General features: G+C 50.6%; 1 pseudogene; it reads right to left on the reverse strand.

The window, feature by feature from the left end:
- Window positions 1–1,335: 1,335 nt before the first annotated feature.
- Window positions 1,336–4,596, reverse strand: LOC144308954 (transcription factor SPT20 homolog pseudogene; annotated as a pseudogene).
- Window positions 4,597–19,906: the final 15,310 nt, after the last annotated feature.

The raw sequence follows: 19,906 nt of genomic DNA on the forward strand, positions 1-19,906 counted from the left end.
AAAGCAGCAGCCCGGGGCCACCACCAAGCAGGGCGCCCCTGAGCCACGCTGCCCATTGGGAGGTCTCCCACATCCTCCACACAGGCCTGACGAGCACATCACCTCTCGGTGGGCGTCACCTCTTCTCTCAAAACGCCTTTGTAAAAACTGCAGTGACCACACCGTGCACAGACCTTTTAGAGCACACACCAAGGCCATTCCTCTCAAAGCTGTCTCTGGTATTCAATAGGTCACTTCAGCACAGACTATGCACAGGGAAACCATGTTTAGAAAGCTACGACCTTGGCGTCCCACGCGACAACGTGGGCGAACCTTGAGGACGTCCCTTACTGGCTGCGCGGAGTGAGCCAGTCACCAAAGGACACGGCTGCCCCGCGATGCCGCTTCACCCAGGTACCCGAGGCGGTCCAGCTGCGGGAACCGGGAACCAGAACGGAGCACGGTGGGTGCCCGGGCTGCGGAGAGGGGGAAATGGGGAAATGGGGAGCTGCTGCTCCGCGGGGATAGAGTTTCGCTTTCGCAAGAGGAGAACCATTCCAGAGGTCCTTCACGCAACGACGTGAATCCAGTCAGCATCGCTGAACCGCACACTCAAAAAACGCTGAAGCCCGTACACTTCAGGTCAGGGTTTGTAACACATCTAAAAGTTTTCAGATAAAAAAAAAAAAAAATACCAGGTTTAAATGACTGCTAGTTGTCGTTTTATCGTTTTCGAGAAATTATAGGCTTTAGGACTTTATTTTTTTTTAAGATTTATTTATTTATTTAGGATAGACAGAGAGAGAGGCAGAGACACAGGCAGAGGGAGAAGCAGGCTCCATGCACCGGGAGCCCGACGTGGGATTTGATCCCGGGTCTCCAGGATCGCGCCCTGGGCCAAAGGCAGGCGCCAAACCGCTGAGCCACCCAGGGATCCCGCTCTGGTGCTTTTAAAATAGACAGAAAATAATGCAAGACTCAGAACTGGGGAGGGGAAGGCGGGTCTCTGGTCATTTTACCTTTGGACTGGCTTGCGGCCTGCTGGCCCTGAGGTGGCCCAGGCATCTGGGCTGCTACCATGGTCACAGCTGCAGGGCCCTGCAAGATTCTCAGCTGTTGTACCTGCTTCCGGAGCTGAGGCTAGGGCTGGGGCTGAGGCTGGGGGTGAGACTGGGAGTCAGACCGGGGCTGGGGGTGATACTGGGGCTGGGGCTGAGGCTGGGGCTGGGGCTAGGGCTGACCCTGGGGCTGGGGCTGGGGCTGGGGCTGGGACTGAGGCTGGGGCTGGGGCTGGGGCTGGGGCTGGGGCGAGGGCTGACACTGAGGCTGGGGCTGAGGCTGGGGCTGGGGCTGGGACTAGGGCTGAGGCTGCAGCTGGGGCCCTGCAAGATTCTCAGTTGTTGTACCTGCTTCTGGGGCTGAGGCTGGGGCTGGGGCTGGGACTGAGGCTGGGGCTGGGGCTGGGGCTGGGGGGTGAGACTGGGGCCGGGGCTTCAGCTGGGGCTGACCCCGGGGCGGGGGCTGGCGCTGGCGCTGGCGCTGGGGCTGGGGCTGCGACGACGACGCAGGGGACAGCTGCAGTGCCTGCAGAGGACGAGGCTGGCTCTGCCCGGGTGTTCTCTGGCTCTCTGCAGAGCCGAGCTGTGCCAGCGCCGACACCGCTGCCTGGGGCTGCGGCAAACTGCCTTCTGCACCGAACTTCACGAGCACGGCTGGCTGAGCAGAAGAGGCCGCTCTTGGACTCGCCGCACCTTGCGCACTTGACCCCTGTGGCACTGGCTGCGGAGGGCCGGGAGTGAGGGCTTGCTGGAGTCGGTCCTGGGGAATCAGCTGATAGACCTTCTGCTCTGGCTGCTGCCCGGCGTTCAGAAGGAGCGAATCTTGCCGAAGCTCCAGGAGAGTCACTGGCCTGAGGCCTGAAGCGCTTTTTAAGAAAAACTGAACGCGGACCGGCGGCGCAGAGGACACTGCCTCTGGTGGCCGAGCTCCCGAGGGCGCGCTGCTGGGCTTACTTGCCGCAGGAGCCGCGGAGCCGGCGGTAGAGCCCTGCCTGGGGCTGCAGGCCCCCGCCACAGCCTGGGCTCGGCCGCCAGGGCCCGCCGCTTGGACGACGACGCTGCGGCCGGCGGACGTGGCCGTGACCGGGGTGGCCGGGCTGCTCTGGGAGGAGCTGGCGGGGGACAGGGTGGTCGTGGGCAGCCTGCTAACTCCAGCGTCCTGAGTCACAGAGGATTTCTGGGACTTGACCGTGACCGGGGTGGCCGTGGTTCTTGATGAGGAGCCGGCGGTGGGCAAAGCGCCTGCAGGAAACATGCTGACTCGAATCAGTTCCACAGCGGACTTCTGGGACTTGGCCGAGACCGGGGTGGCCGGGGTGGCCGGGGTGGCCGGGGGCCTCTGTGAGGAGCTGGCGGCGGCCAGGGCGGCTGCAGAGAGCGCGCGAACTCGGATCGCTTCCCCAGGCGGCGGCTGGGACTTGGCCGAGACCCGGGCGGCCGGGGGCCTCTGTGAGGAGCTGGCGGCGGCCGGGGCGGCCGCGGGAAGCGCGCGAACTCGGATCGCTTCCCCGGGCGGCGGCGGCGGCGGGGAGTCGGCCTCCCCAGAGGGCCGCTGGGAGTTGGCCGAGGCCGAGGCCGAGGCCGAGGCCCAGGCCCAGTTCGAGACCGGGGCGGCCAGGGCGGCCGCGGGAAGCGCGCGAACTCGGATCGCTTCCCCGGGCGGCGGCTGGGAGTCGGCAGGGACCCTGGGCGCCAGGGTCCCCTGCGAGGAGCTGCCGGTGGACAGGGCGGCTGCGGGAAGCGGGCTAACTCCAGGCAGGCCCACGGAGGGTTTCTGGGAAAGACTGGGTGGCGCCGGAGCAGGAGCGGGAGGTGGCGACTGAAGGAAGCTGCTGGCCTCCTCCCCTGGAGGAAAACTGTCACCTGGCCAGCTCTCTCCTGAGCTCCAGGGAAGTCTGATGCGCAGAGGTGGGTGTCTGACGCCCTTCCCCAGGACTGGAGACCAAACCGACACCGTCGTCGTCGTCGGCTGTTGCGCTGGTTTCCCGGGAGGAGGCCCGCCGGGGCCGGCTGAGCCGCTGGGGCCGGGTGACCACGCGGTGGCCGGGCCCCGGGCCTTCTGCTGGCCCACCGCCTCCGGCCGAACGACTAGCCTCCCGGCGTCAGCCTTGGACTCGGGCGGGACACGGTTCGGACGGCCATCTGTGGCCGAGCGCGGAGGAGACGTCGGTCGCTCACGGCCGGCTCCGTGCCAGGGCCTTCTCTGTCCACAGAAAGGTGGGTTGCTCGGCGGCTGCGTGGAGGCCGGCTCCGTTGTCTGAGGCTCACGGCCGCCTTCATAGCCAAACACACCATCGTCTCTTACCTCGGGGGCTGGCCAGACCCCTGCAGGGGAGACGTGGCATCTGGCCGGCCTCTTCCCTCTGGCGTATTTCTGCACATCCACTTCAGAAGGGACGGCCAAGTCACAGGGCCTCCGTTTCCACAGATCCACACAGCTCCCTGCTTTAGAAATCTTGAGGTCGTACCGCTGCCCGGCTTGGCTTTGTCTGCTTTTTTTGCAAGAGGCCCATAGTCCCAGCTCGGGAGGAGGTGGGCATTGAGACAGCTCCTGCTGGCGAGTCAGAGAGGGTGCGGAATACCTCCTGAAGCTCCTTTTCATCGGGCGAGTGTTCATCTTCTGCTTGTTATAGAGCAGCCTGTTTGCAGCGCAGGCTACTGACAGAGAAGGGTCAAGACACAGGGGTTCGGCGGTGGCCAAGATCAGCTGGCTCTCAAGCAACAGTTTCTCTTCCTCGGTCCACTGCTGGCCGTCGCTGGTTATGGACTGCATGTCGCAGGCTAAGGTCTGCATCGTGGGGCGCAGGAGAACGTGCCTGGTCTGGTAGCCGGCAGGCTCCCCGTGGCTGCACTGCCTGTAGTCCCGTACCTGTGCTATGACACACCCACAGTGGAAAATGTTAACCTGAGATTGTTCCAGGAGATCCACCAGGGCAGGAGGCAACTCTTCAGCATCCAGGTATTCGAGCAGCTCGCCTTCCTCGTAAGGCAGCCGAATGGTCTCCGAGCAGGAGCCCTGCTTCCCCTCCAGCATCAGCGAATATCCCTCCCCTCCTGGGTGTAGGTTGACCACTAAACACGCCAACGACTCTCTCCTAACCAGCTTCTCTAACAAGTTCGCGTTGCTTCTCAGTTCCTCCGTAGCCTCGGGCTCTTTCCCACACTCTTCCACGTAGATGTCATAGAGCTTTTCAAACAGAGAGGCTGCCCCACTCGACGAGCATTTCCTTTTAGGAGGCCTCTGCTGGGCACTCGCGATGACATAGTCCGCACGGTCCAGAGCTCGTTCTACGGCCTGCTGCATCGTGCTGCAAAAGGGGCCCTACAAAGTAGAGAAAACGCAAGCGCCTTGAGGACTCTACTTCCATCTCTCACGTCTCGCAAGCGCCGCAGCTGCACAGCGGGAGCCACCAGCCTGACTTGCAAATGGTCGGCCAGAAGCCCGCCCCACGAAAGCACCACGCAACGCAACGTACCTGGGATTCGGGGAAACAGCTACACGTGTTGGAGCCACCAGGGCGCCGCCTCTGGAGTCGCTGGGGGCTGGGCCGGAAGTGGATGGGAGCCCCCCGCCCCCCTCCCGGGCTCAGTGCCCCTGCCTCCGCCCCCCTCCCCGCCCCCACCGGAGCATCTGCTTGTGCGCACGTGCGCTCTCTGCAGGCCACGGGCGGGCGGGCGGGCTGCAGGCCTAGCCCTCCAGGCCTAGGCCTCCTCCTATTGTGGCCTCCGCCTGCAGGCCACGAGGCCCACCGCCCGCACCTCCACCTCCGCGGCAGGGCCAGACCCTTGCTTTACACTTAACGCCCAAGGCACGCAACCGATCCGAGGAATACGCACTCCCCCCCGCCCCCCCCACACACCCCGTAAGGTCCCGGTCCACGCCAATTTGCGCAGGAAGGCGGCTTCGGGGAAGCCTTGGAAGCTGTTCCTTTCTTTTCTTGGCCAGCGCTTCACCCACAATCGTTCACGGTTTGAGTCTCCTGTCGTGAACGGCAGGGCTGCGCCTGGTGCCCATCACCACTTGAACACACCCCACAGAGTCCACGTGTGTGGCTCCTGCCTACGTGGAGGCTCGCTGTACTTGGTGCAGGCGTCAGAATCCCTCCTTGAATCTTCCAGTGATCTCCTGCCTGGTGGTTGTCATGTGGATGTGCGCATCAACGTGCCTTCCTGATACTTCAGTATTTACCTCCTACTTCCCTGTGTAGCACAGTAAGGGCGTTTTGCAAAGGATGCCGTAGGCAAGTCGCGCCGGCTGGGAATTACAGTTCGGGATTAAACTATCGGTTTGAAATAAATAAATAAATAAATAAATAAATAAATAAATAAATAAATAAATAAATAAATAAATAAATAAATAAATAACTATCGGTTTCAGAAGCTGACCTGCGCGTGGATGGAGCTGAGAGCTATTGTCCCGGTGATGGCAGCGCAGTTCAGTGATCACTCTGACTTGTAGACCACAGCCAGGATCCCAAGGCTGGATTTGGAGGAAGGTGATTAGGTCGTAGGTAACTGATGGGCCCTCCTTTTCCACTGCCTCCGCTGCCTTGAGATGTGCGGGCCTTTGGGGACAGGTTTCATGTAAAACAGTCTCTTGAGGGGGATCCCTGGGTGGCTCAGCGGTTTGGCGCCTGCCTTTGGCCCAGAGCGCGATCCTGGAGTCCCGGGATCGAGTCCCGGGATCGAGTCCCAGGTCGGGCTCCCGGCATGGAGCCTGCTTCTCCCTCTGCCTGTGTCTCTGCCTCTCTCTCTCTCTCTCTCTCTCTCTGTCTCTCTGTCTCTCATGAATAAATAAACAAATAAAAGATCTTAAAAAAAAAAAAAAAAGAGTCTCTTGATATTGACCGGAGACATAGCGATATACAAGATATTCAGAGAAAAGTCTCACAAAGGTGAGGAAGCCAAGACCAGTGGGTGGGAGTCCCAAACTCCGCACAACTATGCAACCGGTGTGGATCTTGACCAATGGCAATGATGACAACTGTGTGGATAGTAGATTCGGTCGAGTGAAAGGGGATTGACAACTTTTCGCCGGAGAGCTCCTGAGAGATGGCCCTGTATGGGGGACAGACGGGAATACTTTTGTGCCGGCCCACCAACTGTCTTTGGGCAGATGGATACTTGGGGAGCGCCTCAAGGGGGCTTGAAATCAAGTTGAGTTCCTTAACTCTTTCACACATCCTCCCCGTCTCTCTTTTTTCCACCCCCACTTGCCCGAATTGAGGCTAAGTACGAGACTGGATGGCAAAAGCCTATTTTTCTATGCGGTAATCCAGCTCTCCTCCTGGAAAATAAGGAAGTCCGCGGCTTTTGCCGGGCGGCTGCTCCCGGCCCGGGGAGCGGACTCCCGGCTTCTTAGCACGGCGAAGGAGGAGGGCCCGGACAGGGGTGAGGCCACCAAGGGGGCCCGGGGCTCGAGGTTGAGGGGGTCCCGGCTCTCCGGGTGGCGCCGGTGCCATCGGGGTCGGTGCCCTACGTGCCTTGCCCGCCCCGCCCTGCGAATAGGCCCCTGGCCGCCTGCCGCCTGCCTTCCCTCCCAGCTCATCTCTCTCCCCTCTTTCCCCCGTGTCTGTGCTCCGGCCGCAGTCACCGCAGTCACCGCAGTCACCGTGCCGCGGACAGCCTGACCCTTCCAGACACACACACACACACACACACACACCCCAGCCAAAGCCTGCTGCTGCTGCTGCTGCTGCTGCTGCTGCTGCTGCAGAGAGGCCCCTCCCTGCTCAGGCCCCTGCCGTTCTCCACCTCTTCACCTCAGAGGTCCCGCCCTGACCTCTGACCTCGGAGAAGCACGTCAGTCTCCTGCTCTCCTGCTCGCTGCTGTTCCACCCAAGCACACGTGCCCCACGCCCTGTGAGGGCCAGCCACCACGCCGGAAAGGAGCCGAGCGTGCGCACCGTTTCTGCTCACCCTGTCCCTGGGTTCTCTGAGGGCAGAGGCGACGTCCCTTCCATCCTTGTGTGGTCACTGACTCGGGCGGCCTGCACTCGGCTCGAGGTCGGCACCGCCGAGGGAAGGGATGATCGACTCCACGCTCTAGTTACCTCAGCTCCAGGCTCCTCGGAATCTCGGCAGGTAGATGTATGATCCCCCTTTCAGAGACGAGAAAGGCACCCACAGCCAGGTCTCCTGGCTCTGGTGCTCTGGACCGTGCCAGGATTGCCTGAACCTGGGCACCTGGACACGCGTCGCGTGGGGGCTGCCTGCACGCTGCAGGCCATCCAGCAGCATAGCCTCCCCGGCACCATCCATCCACTGCTTGCCGATAGCCCTCACCCTCGGTTGCCATAACCAGGAATGGCTGGATATTGCCAAACAGTCCCGGCCGGGGGCGGGGGGCGGGGGGCGGGGGGCGGGGGGGGGGGGGGGGTCGGCAGCATCCTCTGCTGCTCGAGAACCACTCGACCGTAGACCTGCCCTGTACACCATGAGCGTGATTCGGATGCAGCCCCTTAGCCCACGTCCCGGAGTATTTGTCACCAGGCAGACAGGGGTATCTGCCACCCTGTCACAGGATGGACCAGACCTGCCGTGGCCACACTGGCTGTGTCTTAGCTTGGCTTTCCCCAGGAGTGTGCCCTGAGGAGAGGATCTGAGTGCAAGTGGTTCATCTGGGAGCTCATCCCCAGAAGCAGCGGTATGGGGAAGGGGATGCCTTGGGAAAGAAGACCACGACGGGCACGTCCGCGGGCAGAAGACCGCCGTGCGCAGCTGTCCCGGCTGGGGAGCTCCGGGAGGGGGCGGGGCGGGGGCGCGACAGTACCAAACAACTGTCAGGTTCTTCTCCCTGGCACTGTTCCCCGTCACTCCAGGTGGCCACCGGTGCTGACGTGGCCACATAATACCCTCACCCGGAGAGTCCCGATCGCTTGCACTAGTCCTCGGTCTGCGGAGACAATGTTGAGCACCGTGGGGATTCGGGCAGAACACAGCGGCATCGGCTCCACCCACGATTGAAGCTGGGTGGGAGAAGCGGGCCGTTGCTCCTCAGTGCTGTAGAGAAACGTGTGCTCTGTGATATCATCTGGCCGTTTGGAGAGATGAAATGCTACTCCATCCGAGTGAAATGGGCCATTTCATGGGGGGGAGGAGTGCGTGTGGGGGTGGGTGGGCGTGTGAGTGAGTGTGTCAGCTCTTAAAGCCACCAGGGCGGGGATCCCTGGCTGGCTGAGAGGTTTGGCGCCTGCCTTCCGCCCAGGACGCAATCCTGGAGTCCCGGGATCGAGTCCCGCGTCGGGCTCCCGGCATGGAGCTTGCTTCTCCCTCCTCCTGTGTCTCTGCCTCTCTCTCTCTCTCTCTCTCTCTGTGTATCATAAAAAAAAAATAAATAAATCTTAAAAAAAAAAAAAAGTAAAGCCACCATGGCCTCCAACCGAAGTGGTGGCCCGCACCTTACCCACCCCCCCAGGCCTCCTGGCCACAGGTGCACTGGACGAGGCTCCCACCCTGGCCTCGCGTCTACCCCTGCGTGCGTCAGTGGGCCTGGCAGCGCTTAGCGTGGTTCAGCCATCCCCCTCACTTGCACTCCCTAATTGCCTGGTCTTCCCACAAGATGAGGGGTTTAAAAAAGAATTGCTCTGAGTGCACACCGTCCTTGGAGCCCTCCAAGCACGTTAATGAGCACGCTGGCTGATTATAAGGACTCCGATGGCTGCCCTCCCCTACGGCAGCCTGACCTAGATGCACACGCTGAGAAAACTCACGGCCAGGCTAAGATATGCTAGTGGGAGAAGAGAGTTCAGTTAATTGCAAGATAATTGAGCTAATTTACAATTAGCAAACTGGTTTGTGCCATACCCATTGAGGTCTAGGTCTAGATTTTGCCACCTCTCCCCTGCTGCAGCTAATTAGAGGGACCAGCCACAGAATGTGGACTACAGGGAGCAAGCGAAGGTGAAGATACGTTGCTTGTTGGCCTCATCTCTGGTTAACCCTCCATCACTTGCCCCGAGACTGATGTGTCTCTCCTGTGATCAGACCCCAAGACACGTTAGAGCGAATCCCTGGCAGATGGATGCTGCAGCTCCGGGAGAGCGCAGGACTGGAGGCCCCTCCCACAGCCCATGACAAAGATGGGAAGGCAGACCTTACCCCCAGAAGCATCCTGCTAGGGAGAGGGCCCGCTGCAGTGGGATTTTCCAGTGGGGGGGGGGGGCGGGGGGGGCGGAGATTGGGCTCCCAGTGCATGCCTGCTCCGCGTGCAGCATGGGCACGTGGGCGTCTATGGCCAAGGAGCAGGGTGGGAGTCAGTGGGTGGAAAAGCACTAAGGGGAAACGTCAGGGGGTATGGGGGATTCTGGCTAAACAGGGCCAACAGGATTGTCTGCTGAAGACAGGCCAGGGTGATCAGGCTGAGGCTGGGGGATGGTGGAGGATGCGAAATGGGATTGGGTATGGAGGGTGGGGGCGCTTCTGGTTAAACGGATGGAGCAGGGTTCTTGCCCAAATGGCCTCCTACAAGGAAGTGCCGGATGGGCCTAGGAGAAGGTTGGGGAGCCTGACTGAAGTTTGGCCAAGTAAAGAATCTCTGTCACCATCAACTTTTAATTATGAAAATGTTCCTTATCACAGTTACAAAGGGTAAGATATACTAGAGGAAGAAGAGAATTGAATTAATTGCAGGATAAATACCGTAATTTGCAATAGTAAACCGGTTTGTTCCATGCTCATTGAGGTCAAGTATGAATGTTTTTTATTAAGTGTAATATACAGAGAGTAAAATTTTCCTTTTTCAGTGTGCAGACCCGTGAGTGTTCAAGAATGTTTTCAATTGTGCAATCGCCACTGCAATCAAGGTATAGAACTTTTCCATCATCCAAAAGAAAAAAAATTCCCTCATGCATATTTGACGCAGATTCTCCAAGACCCAGAGGCCATATCACTTTGTCTTAATTAGTGTAGTTTTATAATTTATGAGTTTTGAATCAAGCAGTGATAAAACTCTCACTTTATTCTTTTGAAAAGTAATTTTGGCTACTTTCATCCTCCTCTTTCCAGGTACATTTTAGAATCATCTTGTGAATTTCTATAAGTTGGAGGCCTAACCCCTAGTTCCACTAATTATCTCTTCCCTTGATCAAGTCACTTAACTCTTTTGTGTCCCTGTTTCCTCATTTATAAATTCAAATGATGATGATGATATTTTGAATTTTAAATGGCAATCCATATAACCCTTGTCCATATAACTATTCCTGGCACATAGCAATCAATAAAGGTCAGCCATGTTTTTCCTTTACCACTGCCCTTTTGAGTCCCTTAGCATCCTTTTCTTTTCTTTCTTGGGGACAGTGGGGAAGTAATGAATGGTTTGAAGAGAAATAGTAACTTGTTTAGCACATTAAGTGGAGCCTTGTGAGGGCAATGGGTTAGCATGGGATGAGGTTGGGGACAGGAAACAGGTGATCAAGTGACCACAGTGACCTCGCAGCTGATGAGGTCAGTGTCAGTGAAGCTGGCAAGGAAATACTTGAGTTATTTCTCAGTTCAGCGGTACTTGAGAAGTAATTGGTTATAGGAGTTGAAAACAAGGAAAGAGTTGAATTTGGCTCGGAGCTGCTAGCTTGAAGAGATTGAATGGCTTCTCGTGGCTTATATGGTATCATATATAATTCACAATGTTTTTTTGTGTGTCAAAATTGTAGGAAGTTGGGGAATAATGCCATTCTTCAAAATGTAAACTGCCCTAACAGCAGGGATTGCTATTTTTGCCCACTATGGCTTACCCAGGGCATAGCACATGCCTTGCATATAACTAGGTACTTGCAGTAGACAGAATAATGGTCCCCCAAAGATGTCCACATCCTAATCTTTAGAGCCAATACATATGTTACCTTCCAGTGCAAAGAAGATTTTGCAGTTGAAATTAAGCTATAGAGCTTGAGATGAGATTATCCTTGTTCTCCTGGGTGGGCCTAATATTATGACAAGCATCCTTATAAGGGAAGGAGGGAAACAGGAAATTCAGAGAGGGAGACGCCAGAAGTTGCCTCACTGCCAGCCTTGAAGATAGAGGAAAGTGCCATGAGCCAAGGAACACAGGCAACCTCTAGAAGCTGGAAGAGGCAAGGAAATAGATTTTCCCTAGAGTCTCCAAAAAGGAATGTAGCCTTGTTGACATTTTAATTTTTGCATAGTGAGATCAGTTTCCAACAGTTGACCTCTAGAACATTAAGATTATAAATATATGCTTTTTTAAAAAAATATTTTATTAAAAATTTATTTATTTATTTATTTATTTATTTATTTATTTATTTATTCATGAATGACAGAGAAAGAGAGGCAGAGTCACAGGCAGAGGGAGAAGCAGGCTCCATGCAGGGAGCGGGAAGTGGGACTCAATCCTGGGTCTCTAGGATCACACCGCGGGCTGTAGGTGGCACTAAACTGCTGCACCACCAGGGCCACCCAATATGTGCTGTTTTAAACCACTATGTTTGTGGTTATATGTTATAGCAGTGCAAGACAATGTGTATCTGTTTTATATGATAGATAGTGCTGAGAATTTGTGAAGACCTGTATTCCGCAGCTGCAGTTTGCTAAATCTAAGTTTGCAGAACTCCATACCTCTCTAACAAAACTTGGCTGTTTGCTAGCTGGAATTGAGAGGGAGAAAAGGTGCGTGCAAAATGTGCATGCTGCCTTTCCCAGAATGTCTGATGCCAGCCTTTTGTAATTCTATAAAATGTTTTGTTTCCAAAATCTCAAAACTCAGAAACAAGTAAGAGATTTAGGGTCTTTGGGGAATGCAAAACCAACCGCAGAAGAACAATATGGTGATAGGAACTCAGGCTCTGAAACCAGACAGGCCTGTTCCATATTCCTGGGTTTGCTCCAGTTCTGTGAGTTTTGACGAGTTTTAAAACATTTCTGAGTGTCTATTTCCTCAACTATAAAATTGAGACTACATTAGACTTTGAGAGATTTTGAGGTGTGCAAACAACTCTATACAGTGAGCACTCAATAAATGTTAGTCATTGGGGCAGCCCAGGTGGCTCAGCGGTTTAGCGCCACCTTGGGCCTAGGGCGTGATCCTGGAGACCCGGGATCAAGTCCCACATCCGGCTCCCTGCATGGAGCCTGCTTCTCCCTCTGCCTGTGTCTCTACATCTCTCTCACTCCCTGTGTCTCTCAATAAATAAATAAAATCTTTTTTAAAAATGTTAGTCATTGTCATTCTCTGAAGCTAACTGGAACTGAAGAGCTGGTAATCTCAGTTTTCATTAAAAACTTAATTTACACAATCTCCATTTACATCATGGGATTATCTCTGTCTCTGGTTACACCCAGGGCAGGGAGATGGAGTTGTGGATGTTAAACTGTGAATTGAGGGCAGAGAGGAACTGGCAGTGTATGTGTTGAGACAGTGACCAGACCAAATGGCCTACAGAAATGGAACATTCTCCCTGCCACCCCTACCCCCACCCAGACCTTAGGAGAAAATGGGAAGTTAGTAGCCTCCACCTCCTCTATCCAATCATCAGCGGCCTGTAAGAGGCACACCCTGAAAATATCATGAGCAAAATATGCCTTTTGATTTTGAAAGACAAGTCTTCTCTTTCCTCTGTAAAATGTGCTGCCTAGAAGCCTTGGGGCTTCCTAAGATTTATATGAAATATGGCAGATATTCAAGCAAGAACTTTAAAAATCACAGCTTCTGCTTTTTTTTTTTTTTTCCTATTTCTAATTATTCCTAAGGTGAAGCGCTTATTCAGGTGTGGCTTACGGTCCATTAGAACCTCAATTAGCAGATCCTCAAAACACTAGAAAGAAGAAAATGAATGGACTCAAAAGGTATTCATATCCAGGAAACTTATCATGAAAACAAAATTTAGGGTCAGGATTCAGAAGCAAAGCAAAATCAGTGTCATCGTTCCAAGACTCAGTTATGTCTATTGTACCATACCTGCTGAGGTCAAAAAGCAGACTCGTGCTACCACTTAGAAAGATTTCTAAGGACAAGAGCTAAAATCAAAATCTTTTCATTATCCAACATCCAACACCTAAATGCATAGATTGCATAAGTTTACAAGAATTAGCAAATGTAGCTCGGAAAATGAAAAGTGTGCTTGGTGCCTAGAAAAATAAAATAAAAAAATAAAATTATATTCATATATATTTATACAGATATATATTTTATAATTTTATATATCAAAATCTAAAATGTTGGATGTAAATGTTATTTAGACACTATATATAAATATATGACATGTAAATATACATGGCAAATACAAAGATATAATAGAAAATAGCAGGCCTTGATGTATATATAATTTTAATATTTATATCAGTTTAACATTTGAAATTACATATATATTCAAACTCACTATTTTACCTTACCTGAAGAAGTTCCTATAGACAAAGTACTTCTTATTTAGTCATCCTACATTTTGAAAAGAATAAAAAAATATTTTTAAAAGAAAAAAATTGTGTCATCAAATCCATTTTAATAAGGCTGACTAATGTTACTAAGTATATAACACTGTCTAATACCAAATTACAGTCAAAATGCATTACTAAGAAAAGATGATAACCCCAACTATAATTTTAGTTTTGTCAGATATAAAAGCTGGATATGACTCCTGGCCTACATTTTTCTGGAAATATCGTTCATTATCTGTTCATCTGTCTCAGAGAGTCAATGCCTTGTGCCATTGCCATTTTGATAACAATCTGCTCCTTACAAGGCTGAGGTATGAAGATGTCATTTCTTATAAAAACCTCTCACATCCGGTGTAACCCAAGCGCTAGTTTCTCCCTACTCCCCTCAAAAGAGCACTTTTTTCTTTTATTTTTAAAGAAAGGGGGATTTGTTATCTGTCTGCTCCAAAGTCATCTACTTGGCACCTCCTTTTCTGCTTTGTGAGCTCCTGCTCTGGGCCACCACCTATGGCCATGTCTTCCTCCATGTGACAATGCTATCATGGAGCAGAGGAGGGTGATACTGGGTGGGCCACACTCCTTGTAAAGACCTGCCCTGATTCCCCGACAACAGCAGGTGAGAGCATGTTTTAAGACTTTACTGACCAGCTGGGGATAATTTAATGGGATCATGAAGTAGAAAATACTATTTAAACTGGATGCTAAATATGACTCCTCTCATAGTCCAGAGGGCATTAAACACTTCATTGTGGAGGGTAGGGTCCTTTTGAGGGCACATCCCAGTTCTCAGCCCTACTCTCAGGCCCATTTTCCTCTGTCTCTTCCAAAGAGAATGTGAGAGCCCCCTTCTTGAAATACAGTCAGTGTTCAAAGCCACAATAGAAAAACTCCAGTGCCCACCCTCAGGGTTAGTGCTGTGGTAGAGTACATCAACTTCTGTGGTGTACACTCTTTGAGCCCACCCAGGTCCCCTGGGATCCGGTCCACAGTTCCTCCACCCTTCTCCCCTGGCTTTTGTGTGCTTTTGCTTCTAATGACCTGTACCAGAGACTCTTTTTGGAAGACTACTCTTAGGTTATTGGAATAGCTTTGAAGAGCCAGAGCCAGAAAGAACCAGAGATAGACAAGGACAGGAGTGTGAATGCCCAGCTCCCTGGCCTGAAGTTGGGACAAACTCTGAGTCATAACTCACACTCCAGAGTTCTCCCCCAGGTTAGGCTGAACTGGGTCTGCCCGAGGTCACACTCTTGGCTTCCTCTCTTTCCTTGTCCTGCATCTGTCAGTCACTCCCTTAAAGGTCTCCCTGGAAGCACTTACTTCAAAAAAACACTTGTAAATGCATTCTTATTTCAGGGTCTTCTTCTAGGAAACAGACCTAAAGTACCTCTCCACCCATTTTCAGGTACAGGCAAAGGCTCTAAGATTCTTGAGCAATACATTCCCAAAGTCCAGCAGAGCGGCCCAGGGGCTCTGGTGTGATATGTCAAATCCTTTTGAGTGGGCTTTCCATCAGGGTGGGATGAAACTGTGCGTGTTTACTATTCTAGTTTCCAGTGGGTAAATTCTGAGCAAAATAAACATCTATCCCAAGGACAAAAAAAAGAAAATCTTAGCAATAGTAGATTCAAATTGTAGATTTAAACTTTCCCAAAACCAATGCAACTTGCAAAGAGGCACTTTACTCAAAATTAAATTATTGAATTAGGCTGAGCAGATTCTATCCCCCTCCTCTACTTCCTGCCCAGATACCGGTGGTACATAGAAAATGTGTGGAGAAAATAAGCCCATTATGTGCCCTGCGGAAGAACAAGCCATCTACCCTGAGGGCCATTTTTAGTAGTGCAAAGGCTCGATGGGGGCTTTGACATGAACAATTTTCTTTTGTCTGATCAAATGGTTCTCAAAATGTGGTGCCAGGACCAGTGGCATCAGCAGCACTGGGGACCTAGTTAGAAATGCAGATGCTCTGGACCCCACCACAGACCTATGGAATGGGAAGCTCTGGAGTTGGAGGTGAACCCAGTGATTTGTGTTTTAACCAGCTTTCCAGGGGTTCTGATGCATGCTTCAAGTTGAGGACCACTGCTTTGGTCCTCAGACATTTCCTCCCTTTAACCTCTGTAAACATTTTTTTTAATTCTCAGAGAGACAGTATGACTGGCTGTTACCAAGGGGTTTCAATCCTTGACAGGATCATCTATGTCAAAGAGAAAGGATGAGTAAAACCAGGGGAACTCTGTGAATTAGGAGGCCTCCACAGTATGTGACTATTGAATCTACCATTATTCCCTGGTCTGGGAGTCATGGACACAGTCATCTGTGATGTACTAGAATACAATGAATGAGGTCACCCAAATATAGTGGTCTCCTTGTGTGATTTCAAAAAATGGAAGCAAAGCACATTTCTCTGCTTTAAATTGTTTGGTACTGCCTAATGTTGAGATGAGTGCTAGTCCAATGTGTTCTTTTTTTTTTTAAAGATTTTATTTATTTATTCATGAGAGACACACACACAGAGAGAGAGAGGCAGAGGCAGAGGCAGAGGGAGAAGCAGGCTCCCTCTGCCTATGCAGGGGGCCCCATGTGGGACTCAATCCCTAGGACTCCAGGATCATGCCCTGGGCTGAGGGCAGGTGCTAAACCGCTGAGCCATCAGGTGTCCAGTCCAATGTGTTCTTAAAACATGACTATACTTATCCCGCTTTTGTACATACTATTATAATTGCATATTTACTTTTTTTGTCCCTATACTGGAAGCATCTCAAAGATGGAGACTGTTTCTTGTTCACTTTTGTATCTCTAATGATTGTTAGGTGACCAATAAATAATTCTTACATGTTGAATGGGAAAAAAATATGAGCCATCAAAATGATGTAATAAATCCCTAACTAGAAGAAAGTCCTGAGATTAGGATTAAGGGTTAGGTTATTCCACTTACATAAGGAACTCAAGGCAGCTCTAATCTAGACCCAAGTAGACCCCAAAGTGCTTTGTGACCTGTAGTAGGGGAGAGTGACAACAATGGAAACATTTTGCAAAGGACAGGTCTCTTTTCTTCCCTTCCCTCCCTTCTTTCCTTCCTTTCTCTCTCCCTTTCTTTCTTTCTTTTTGGTGTTTGCAGAGCATGAACTCTCCCCGCCCACCAGTTATATTGAGATATAATTGGCACACAGCAATGTGTAAGTTGAAGGTGTACAACATCATGATTTGCTTACATATATTGTGAAATGATGACCTCAATAAGCTTAGTTAACAACCAGCATCTCATATAGGTACAAAAAAAAAGAAAGGAGAAAAAAAATGAGAACTCTTAGAATCTACTCTCTTAATAACTTTCAAATATATCACACAGAAGTGTTAACTATAGTCATCAGTTTGTTCATTACAACCCCAATTCTTATTTATCTTACTGGTTTCGACCATCTTCCTCCAATTCCTGATCCCACTCCCCACTCTCTACCTCTGGTAACCACAAATCTGATTTCTTTTTCTCTGCGAGTGTGTTGTTTTTGTTTTTATTTTTATTCAGATTCTACATATAAGTGAGATCAGACAGTATTTGTCTTTCTCTGTCTGACTTACTACACTTGGCATAATGCCTTCAAGTCTTATCCATGTTGTTGGATTCCTCATTTTTATGGCTGAATAATATTCCATTCTATTCCAATAATATTTCACCACAATTTGTTTATCCATTCATTCACTGATGGACAAGAAAGGTTTTTAATTAATGTTTTTAATCTTAAGTTGATTTTACCTCACAAAGAAGTGTGTGGTAGCTTTTTCAGGCCTCAGAACAAACATTGAGTCATTAGAATCTAGTATTTTACTGAAAGGAATTTATACTATTTCCTGGGCTCTCAAGCCCTTTGTGAAGCTTCAGCTGGTGGGAGGACAGGGCAAGTTTTGAGGGAAGGGTATATGAAGACTGAAGAGTGACAATGTAAAGGCGCTGGGAGAGCAGAACAAATACAAGAAAGGTGGGCTTGTGCTGGGGGCAGGGCACCCTAGACCTCTGCCAAGCAGATACTTTGGGGATGGGGAGACAGAGAATGCTATACGTTTTTTTTTTAAGATTTTATTTATTTATTCATGAGAGACACAGAGAGAGACAGAGACACAGGCAGAGACACAGGCAGAGACACAGGCAGAGGGAGAAGCAGGCTCCACACCGGGAGCCCGATGTGGGACTCGATCCCGGGTCCCCAGGATCATGCCCTGAGCTGAAGGTGGTGCTAAACCGCTGAGCCACCTGGGCTGCCCGCTATATGTTTTATTTAGAAAGGGAGTTTTAAGTTAAGGACCATTTATTTTAAGGGACAGAAATGTAAAACTATCATTTAAATTGCCTTCCAGGAATGGAAGCATGCAGCTAATTTATAAGCAGAAAAAAGTAAAACACATAGAAGGAAACCATAATGTGCCACCCCAAAAAATGCCACCTTGGTGTAAGGCTTGTTTTAAGATGAAGGCAGTTAAGAAACTTTAAAGAAGAAAGAGTTCTCTGTCCTCCCAACATCAACCTAAAATCAGGGCATGAATTTCCCTTTGTGAAAGTGTTTCTCCTCCCCTCTCCCATTCTAGAAGAGAAAAACCACCTTTACCACTAAGACAGAAAGTCAGCCCTAGGATGGATCAGCATAACTAACCTTACTAAATATCCCTTATCTTTCATTTGTTGTCCCCATGTAGTTACTATCCCACAAATTACTGCTTGTAGGAGCCCAAACTTCTTTTCTTTTGTTTTGTCCCTTTTCCACAAATATATCTATATCTATATCTATATCTATATCTATATCTATATCTATATCTATATCTATATCTATCTATATTGTGTGTGTGTGTGTGTGTGTGTGTGTGTTTGATAAAATGCTATATAAGTCCCTGGGTCTAACTGCCTCCTTGGGGTTTTCACTTTTTTCTCTGTGAAGCCCCCATGTGCATATGTAATAAACATTTTATCCTGTTAATTTCTTTTGTCAGTTTAATTAGCAGGCCTCAGACACTGAATCTAAGAGGTTATAGGAAAAGTTTCTCCTATCCTACAATATTGTCTTGGATCCTAGAGAAATGGATTTTCTTCAGACGTGGAAATGAACACCATCAAGTTGGGGTTTTTTTCTCCACAAGTTCTGGATTTTGTCTTCCATTCCTTTTGTGTGTGTGTCCATCTTAGCGCTTACCTGGATTTTTCCAGTCACTGGCACCTATGTGATTTAGATCATTCCAGGCTTCCCTGTACATATCCCTTGGGGAAAATAATGATAAAGGAAATATGAAGACTTTGAGATTTAGGACTAAGTTGACTTTACTGCTGGACAGGAGAGGAGAAATCTGACTGAATACAGCAGGATTAGGTCCTGTGAGATAGAGTCCACAAACTGTGAAAGAATAATTCAAAGACAATTGAGGTCCTGAGGATTTACTCACATTTAAAAACTACACAAGGAAAAAAATTAAAAAAGAAACTACACAAGGGAAAGCAGACCACAAGGACAGTCTTTCAGAAAAAAAAATAAGGATGAGACTTATAAAAGCAAAGCTGGAAAGATTCGTGAAGACTGATCGAACAAGACAAAACTTGTCAATTCAAGATTGGTTCATTGGGATGAAGCTGGTCAAGGGCCACTTACTGAAGCCCAAGTCTGGCTGTGGTTTTTAGGAACCGTGTGTAGTCACCAAGTCTGTAGGGTAACCCCAGATAATGTGCTTGAGTGTTAGCCTGCAAAGACTCACAGCTTCATCATCAAGACATTTTCCCAGAAGTTTTCCATTAAGTAGTTGTTCAGTTCATTTTAGTTGGGCCCTGACCACATGCCCTGTGACAATTGTCTGTATTCTCCCAGCTTAGGATCCTACAAATCTCTTATATTAAAGGCCACTAATGTGACTTTGATCAGGAACATTTCCGTAATTGTGAGTTGATGGGGACAGAGAATTTTTAATATATATATATACATACTTGAGGCCCAGTGAGGGGCTTAACCTCATAATTCAAAGATCAAGAGTCACATGCTCTATTGACAGAGATAGGCACCTCATGAAACAGAGATTCTTTACGTGGCCAAACTTCAGTCAGGCTCCCCAACCTTCTCCTAGGCCCATCCGGCACTTCCTTGTAGGAGGCCATTTGGGCAAGAACCCTGCTCCATCCGTTTAACCAGAAGCGCCCCCACCCTCCATACCCAATCCCATTTCGCATCCTCCACCATCCCCCAGCCTCAGCCTGATCACCCTGGCCTGTCTTCAGCAGACAATCCTGTTGGCCCTGTTTAGCCAGAATCCCCCATACCCCCTGACGTTTCCCCTTAGTGCTTTTCCACCCACTGACTCCCACCCTGCTCCTTGGCCATAGACGCCCACGTGCCCATGCTGCACGCGGAGCAGGCATGCACTGGGAGCCCAATCTCCGCCCCCCCCCGCCCCCCCCCCCCCCACTGGAAAATCCCACTGCAGCGGGCCCTCTCCCTAGCAGGATGCTT

Source organism: Canis aureus, chromosome X (genome assembly GCF_053574225.1).
Source record: "Canis aureus isolate CA01 chromosome X, VMU_Caureus_v.1.0, whole genome shotgun sequence".
Taxonomy (NCBI): domain Eukaryota; kingdom Metazoa; phylum Chordata; class Mammalia; order Carnivora; family Canidae; genus Canis; species Canis aureus.